The sequence below is a fragment of the Coregonus lavaretus genome, assembly GCF_964263955.1.
Source record: "Coregonus lavaretus genome assembly, chromosome: 8".
In the NCBI taxonomy this organism is placed as follows: Eukaryota; Metazoa; Chordata; class Actinopteri; order Salmoniformes; family Salmonidae; genus Coregonus; species Coregonus lavaretus.
In genome coordinates, this window is record NC_139995.1 from 59525914 (window position 1) to 59533419 (window position 7506).

At 42.5% G+C, this 7506-nt stretch overlaps 1 protein-coding gene across 2 annotated transcripts in view; it reads right to left on the bottom strand.

Annotated features, from left to right (window-relative positions):
• Positions 1 to 7506, bottom strand: part of cenpp (centromere protein P) — a 161918-nt gene that overhangs the window by 18263 nt on the left and 136149 nt on the right. The gene's annotated exons all lie outside the window — the stretch shown is intronic.

Genomic DNA, 7506 nt, shown 5'->3' on the forward strand with positions numbered 1-7506 from the left:
ATTTAACATTAGTAGACATCAGTCAGTGGCTTTACAGGTCAGCTGTATGAATGAATCTAGTCCGAGTGCCAGTCTGCTTGTGCCATCATCCCAACTCATCACTCATTGTCATGTTTGATTTGACAATGACAGCAATGGGGTTGTCAAGAGAACCAACACTTCAATGGGGTTGTCAAAAAACCAACAGATCAATGGAGTTGTCAAGAGAACCAACAGGTCAATTGAGGTGTGAAGAAAACCAACAGATTAATGGAGGTGTCAAGAGAACCAACAGATTAATGGAGGTGTCAAGAGAACCAACAGATTAATGGAGGTGTCAAGAGAACCAACAGATTAATGGAGGTGTCAAGAGAACCAACATATTAATGGAGGTGTCAAGAGAACCAACATATTAATGGAGGTGTCAAGAGAACCAACAGATTAATGGAGGTGTCAAGAGAACCAACAGATTAATGGAGGTGTCAAGAGAACCAACAGATTAATGGAGGTGTCAAGAGAACCAACAGATTAATGGAGGTGTGAAGAGAACCAACAGATTAATGGAGGTGTCAAGAGAACCAACAGATTAATGGAGGTGTGAAGAGAACCAACAGATTAATGGAGTTGTCAAGAGCAACAACAGACGTGAGACTAATATGAAACAGGGCCTACAATAGAAAGCATGACCATGCCATTTACAAGTTCAGATTATCTGGGAAAAAAATAACTGCTAATGCATTGATCCCATGGAACAGAAAATAGCAGTATCCTTTCCTCCCAGAGTTCCTTGTTTTACTACCACCACCTATGAATTCCATCCTGGTCATGTCATAGTATGTTTTAGGATGATTTTCCTCCTGATGATTTTACCTCAGTATGGTCTGACTGTCAGTATGGTCTGTCTGTCAGTATGGTCTGTCTGTCAGTATGGTCTGTCGGTCGGTATGGTCTGTTTGTCAGTATGGTCTGTCGGTCGGTATGGTCTGTTTGTCAGTATGGTCTGTCGGTCGGTATGGTCTGTTTGTCAGTATGGTCTGTCGGTCAGTATGGTCTGTCGGTCAGTATGGTCTGTCGGTCAGTATGGTCTGTCGGTCAGTATGGTCTGTCGGTCGGTATGGTCTGTCGGTCAGTATGGTCTGTTTGTCAGTATGGTCTGTCGGTCGGTATGGTCTGTTTGTCAGTATGGTCTGTCGGTCGGTATGGTCTGTTTGTCAGTATGGTCTGTCGGTCAGTATGGTCTGTTTGTCAGTATGGTCTGTCGGTCGGTATGGTCTGTTTGTCAGTATGGTCTGTCGGTCGGTATGGTCTGTCGGTCAGTATGGTCTGTCGGTCAGTATGGTCTGTCTGTCAGTACGGTCTGTCGGTCAGTATGGTCTGTCGGTCAGTATGGTTGGCTAGCCACTCTACCAGTGGTATGTTCTTACAGCACAGCAGGGCTAAGCCACAGTCTCACTGACCACATGGAGACACTGAACTGCAGCGCTGAGTGTTCCTATCATGACCGTAGAAGATGCTCTTCTAGAAGATATCTTAAATTCACAGACGTTTTTAACTTTCGCTGGAGGGTGTCCGAAGGACTGCAATTCCCACTTTTGAACCCAGGCCCAGCCATACAAAGCAACAGCCCAAATCACCCAAACTTCCACTGACAGTGTAGCAGCTAGCTAGTACTTCACTGTAGCATTGCATGACAGTTTGTTTCAGATTATACAGCATGATTGCAATTTTGCATTGTTTCCCTAAAAACACTTTGCCAATGAACCATTTTCATGGAAGGAGAACAAGAAAATATTATGAATAGAAACAGACAGCAATTAGAAATCTTAGCTGATTCTATCCTTGGTGAGGATTGGAGGAATCACGATATCACATAGCTGGTTAAAGAGGTCTTTATAGAGACCACACTAATGAAGCTGTGACTCAGTGGACAACAGGCTGGGTCTGCGGGCCTAGGTAACTGTGTTATTATGGTCAGTAGGAAAGGATTGAGCAGCGATATATTGAGACCATAGACTGTGATTGAGACCAGGAAATTATCAAATTACTGTATATGCAAATCACCAACTCGATTCCATTATTTGTGTCACTCAGGATGTTTCCATTGAGGAAGGGATTGTGTGAACACATTCTCAGTGTTAGTGATCATCACATGCGATGCTCTGTATCACGTTACTGTGGTAATTCGACAATAAATCCAAGGCGCCTAGCTTTATTCAAGATTACTTTACACACGAGTAACCCCTAGTCACATCCAAATCCATTGTGGCTCTAACACTCAAGGCGTGGTCCACACAACTACCAACGCCAATAATGTGTGTGTGGGAGTTATCCCCCAAAACATTTTTACAACGTGGTCAAAGCTACTACCAGTAACAACGTTACCGACTTCCTCCTAGTGGACTGTATTGTTTGGACAGGCCAGTAATCCTCGGACAGAAAGGTGATGTAGGAGGAGGGTTCTATGAATAATTTCTCTTGTCTGTTTCTCCCAGTAAGTACAGACGTCCGGACCCTCCTAGACCAGACACACTTAACAGCTAGCTGTTGTTGGAGCTCCACTTTTACCACCGTCACTCTCTGATAAATATATAATGATATCAACATCCTCTGTAGCTCAGCTGGTAGAGCACGGCGCTTGTAACGCCAGGGGTAGTGGGTTCGATCCCCGGGACCACCCATACGTAAAAATGTATGCGCACATGACTGTAAGTCGCTTTGGATAAAAGCGTCTGCTAAATGGCATATTATTATTATTATTATTATTATTATTATAATATGACACGGTCACCTGGGAGGTGCCACACACACCAAACACGTCCTCCCCAAGCTGTGCAGTTATCCTGGGGACACGGCCATACCTGGAGTCCTGAGATGGTAGTGCAATTACAGAAAGTCTCCGTTTTTTACAGCTTGAAATAGGAACAAAATCCTAGAATAATGAATCTAGTAACACATTCAGTAGGTAGGTAGCCCCAGCGGAGGATAAGGAGTTGGACCTGTAGCTGAAATGGTGCCTGTTTGAATCCCGGGCCAGGCGACGAAAAAATTTATGTTTTTGGCTGTTACTATGGTTTTTGGCTGTTACTATGGCAACTAGGTTCAGCCGTGGGCCAATTGTTTCTTAAGCGGAGGGTCAAGGGGCCAGAACATAATGAAAACAATTATTTGTAGACTGCAAATTGATCGGAAGAAGCTCAAACAGATATAACATTTGACAAAAACATAATCATTTAAAACCTTCATTTCAAACATTGCTTACATTTGTCTACGATCAAATACAGTGCCTTCAGAAAGTATTCATACCCCTTGACTTATTCAACATTTTATTGTGTTACAGCCTGAATTTTAAAAGGATAAAAAAAAAAAAAAAAGGTTTTCACCCATCTACACCACAACACCCCAAAATGACAAACTGAAAACATGTTTTTATAAATGTTTGCTAATTTATTGAAAATGAAATCCAGAAATATCTAATTTACTTACTGTAAGTATTTACACGAGTCAATACATGTTAGATTCACCTTGGGCAGCACTAACAGAAGTGAGTATTTCTGAGTAAGTCTCTAAGAGCTTTGCACACCTGGATTGTACAATATTTGCACATTATTCTTTAAAAAAATTCTTCAAGTTCTGTAAAGTTGGTTGTTGATCATGGCTAGACAACCATTTTCAAGTCTCATTTTCAAGCCGATTTATGTCAAAACTGCCACTAGGGAACATTAAATGTCACCTTGGTAAGCAACTCCAAGGTACAGTGCATTCGGAAAGTCTCTGCAGATCCTCTCAAGCTCTGTCAGGTTGGATGTGGAGCATCGCTGCACAGCTATTTTCAGGTCTCTCCAGAGATGTTCGATCGGGTTCAAGTCCGGGCTCTGGCTGGGCCACTCAAGGACATTCAGAGACTTGTCCCGAAGCCACTCCTGCGTTGTCTTGGCTGTGTGCTTAGGGTCGTTGTCCTGTTGGGAAGGTGAACCTTCGCCCCAGTCTGAGGTCCTGAGTGCTCTGGAGCAGGTTTTCATCAAGGATCTCTCAGTACTTTGCTCCATTCATCATTGCCTCAATCCTGACTAGTCTCCCAGTCCCTGCCGCTGAAAAACATTCCCACAGCATGATGCTGCCACCACCATGCTTCACCGTAGGGATGGTGCCAGGTTTCCTCCAGACGTGACGCTTGGCATTCAGGCCAAAGAGTTCAATCTTGGTTTCATCAGACCAGAGAATCTTGTTTCTCACGTTCTGCGAGTCTTTAGGTGCCTTTTGGCAAACTCCAAGTGGGCTGTCATGTGCCTTTTACTGAGGAGTGGTTCCGTCTGGCCACTCTACCATAAAGGCCTGATTGGTGGAGTGCTGCAGAGATGGTTGTCCTTCTGGAAGTTTCTCCCATCTCCACAAAGGAACTCTGGACCTCTGTCAGAGTGACCATCGGGTTCTTGGTCACCTCCCTGACCAAGGCCCTTCTCCCCCTGATTGCTCAGTTTGGCTGGGCGGCCAGCTCTACGAAGACTGTTGGTGATTCCAATCTTCTTCTATTTAAGAATGATGGAGGCCACTGTGTTCTTGGGGACCTTCAATGCTGCAGGAATGTTTTGGTACCCTTCCCCAGATCTGTGCCTCGACACAATCCTTTCTCGGAGCTCTACGGACAATTCCTTCGACCTCATGGCTTGGTTTTTGCTCTGACATGCACTGTCAACAGTGGGACCTTATATAGACAGGTGTGTGCCTTTCCAAATCATGTCCAATCAATTGAATTTACCACAGGTGGACTCCAATCAAGTTGAAGAAACATCAAGGATTATCAATGGAAACAGGATGCACTTGAGCTCAATTTCGAGTCTCATACCAAAGGGTCTGAATACTTATGTAAATAAGGTATCATTTTCTTTTTTTTTTTAAATATAAATTTGCAAACATTTCTAAAAACCTGTTTTTGCAGTGTCATTATGTGGTATTGTGTGTAGATTGATGAGGATTGTTATTTAGAATAAGGCTGTAACACAACAAAATGTGGAAAAAGTCAAGAGGAGTGAATACTTTCTTAATGCACTGTATACACTGAGTGTACAAAACATTAGGAACACCTGCTCTTTCCATGACAGAGACTATCCAGGTGAACTCTTGATGTCACTTAAATCCACTTCAATCAGTGTAGATGAAGGGGAGGAGACAGGTTAAATAAGGATTTTTAAGCCTTGAGACAATTGAGACATGGATTGTGTATGTGTGCCATTCAGAGGGTGAATGGGCAAGGCAACAGATTGAAGTGCCTTTGAATGGTGTATGGTAGTAGGTGCCAGGCGCACCGGTTTGTGTCAAGAACTGCAACGCTGCTGGGTTTTTCACGCTCAAAAGTTTCCTGTGTGTATCAAGAATGCTCCACCACCTAAATGCCATCCAGCCAACTTGACACAACTGTGGGAAGCATTGGAGTCAACATGGGCCAGCATCCCTGTGGAACGCTTTCGACACCTTGTAGAGTCCATGCCCCAACGAATTGAGGCTGTTCTGAGGGCAAAGGGGGGAGGGTGCAACTCAATATTAGGAAGGTGTTCCTAATGTTTGGTCTACTCAGTGTATTTGGCCTTGTGTTCTAGGTTAATGTTCTGCTGAAAGGTGAATTCATCTCCCAGTTTCGGTTGGAAAGCAGACTGAACCAGGTTTTCCTCTAGGATTTTGCCTGTGCTTAGCTCCATTCCATTTATTTTTATCAACAAAAAAAAAACTCCCTAGTCCTTGCCGATGACAAGCATACCCATTACATGATGCAGCCACCACTATGCTTGAAAATATTTAGAGTGTACTCAGTAATGTGTTGGATTTGCCCCAACATAACGCTTTGTATTCAGGACATAAAGTTAATTTCTTTGCCACATTTTTTGCGGTTTTACTTTAGTGCCTTATTGCAAACAGGATGCATGTTTTCTGTACAGGCTTCCTTCTTTTCACTCTGTCATTTAGGTTAGTATTGTCGAGTAACTACAATGTTGTCGATCCAGCCTCATTTTTCTCCTATCACAGCCATTAAACTCTGTAATGGTTATAAAGCCACCATTGGCCTTTGGTGAAATCCTTGAGAGGTTTCCTTCCTCTCCGACAACTGAGTTAGGAAGGACGCCTGTATGTTTGTAGTGACTGGGTATATTGATACACCATCCAAAGTGTAATTAATAACTTCACCATGTCCAAAGGGATATTCAATGTCTGCTTTTTTATTTCTACCCATCTACCAATAGGTGCCCTTTTTTGCGAGGCATTGGAAAACCTCCCTGGTTTCTGTAGTTGAATCAGTGTTTGAAATTCACTGCTCGACTGGAGGGACCTTTCAGATCATTGTATGTGTGGGGTACAGAGATGAGGTAGTCATTCAAAAATCATGTTAAACACTATTATTGCACACAGAGTGAGTCCATGCAACTTATTATGTGACTTGTTAAGCAAATAGTTTTTTAAACTCCTGAACTTATTTAGACTTGCCATAATAAAGGGGTTGAATACTAATTTCAGCATTTTCATTTTTAATTAATTTGTAAAAATGTCTAAAAACATAATTCCACTTTCACATTAAGGGGTATTGTGTGTTGGCCAGTGACAAAATCTCAATATAATCAATTTTAAATGTATGCACTCACTAACTGTAAGTCGCTCTGGATAAGAGCGTCTGCTAAATGACATAAAATGTAAAATGTAAATGTAAACACAACAAAAATGTGGAAAAAGTCAAGGGCTGTGAATACTTTCTGAAGGCACTCTCTATTATGTGTGGGAATACATTCAAACAGATTTCCAAAATTAAAATCAATTGGAGCTGAATTGCTTGTGTTTTTACATTTATGTCATACAATATATACTTTATACACTGAACAAAAAATATAAACGCAACATGTGAAAGTGTTGGTCCCATGTTTCATGAGCTGAAATAAAAGATCCCAGAAATGCACAAAAAAGCTTATTTCTCTCAAATGTTGTGCACAAATTTGTTTACATCCCTGTTAGTGAGCATTTCTTCTTTGCCAAGATAATTCATCCACCTGACAGGTGTGGCATATCAAGAAGCTGATTAAACAGCATGATCATTACACAGGTGCACCTTGTGCTGGGGACATTAAAAGGCCACTCTAAAATGTGCAGTTTTGCCACACAACACAATGCCACAGATGTCTCAAGTTTTGAGGGAGCGTGCAATTGGCATGCTGACTGCAGGAATGTCCACCAGAGCTGTTGCCAGAGAATTTAATGTTAATTTCTCTACCATAAGCCGCCTCCAACATCATTTTAGAGAATTTGGCAGTACGTCCAAACGGCCTCACAACCACAGACCACGTGTATGGCGTCATGTGGGCGAGCGGTTTGCTGATATCAACGTTGTAAACAGAGTGCCCCATGGTGGCGGTGGGGTTATGTTATGGGCAGGCATAAGCTACGGACAACGAACACAATTGCATTTTTTTCGATGGAAATTTGAAGGCACAGAGATACTGTGACGAGATCCTGAGGCCCATTGTCGTGCCATTCAACTGCCGCCTTCAC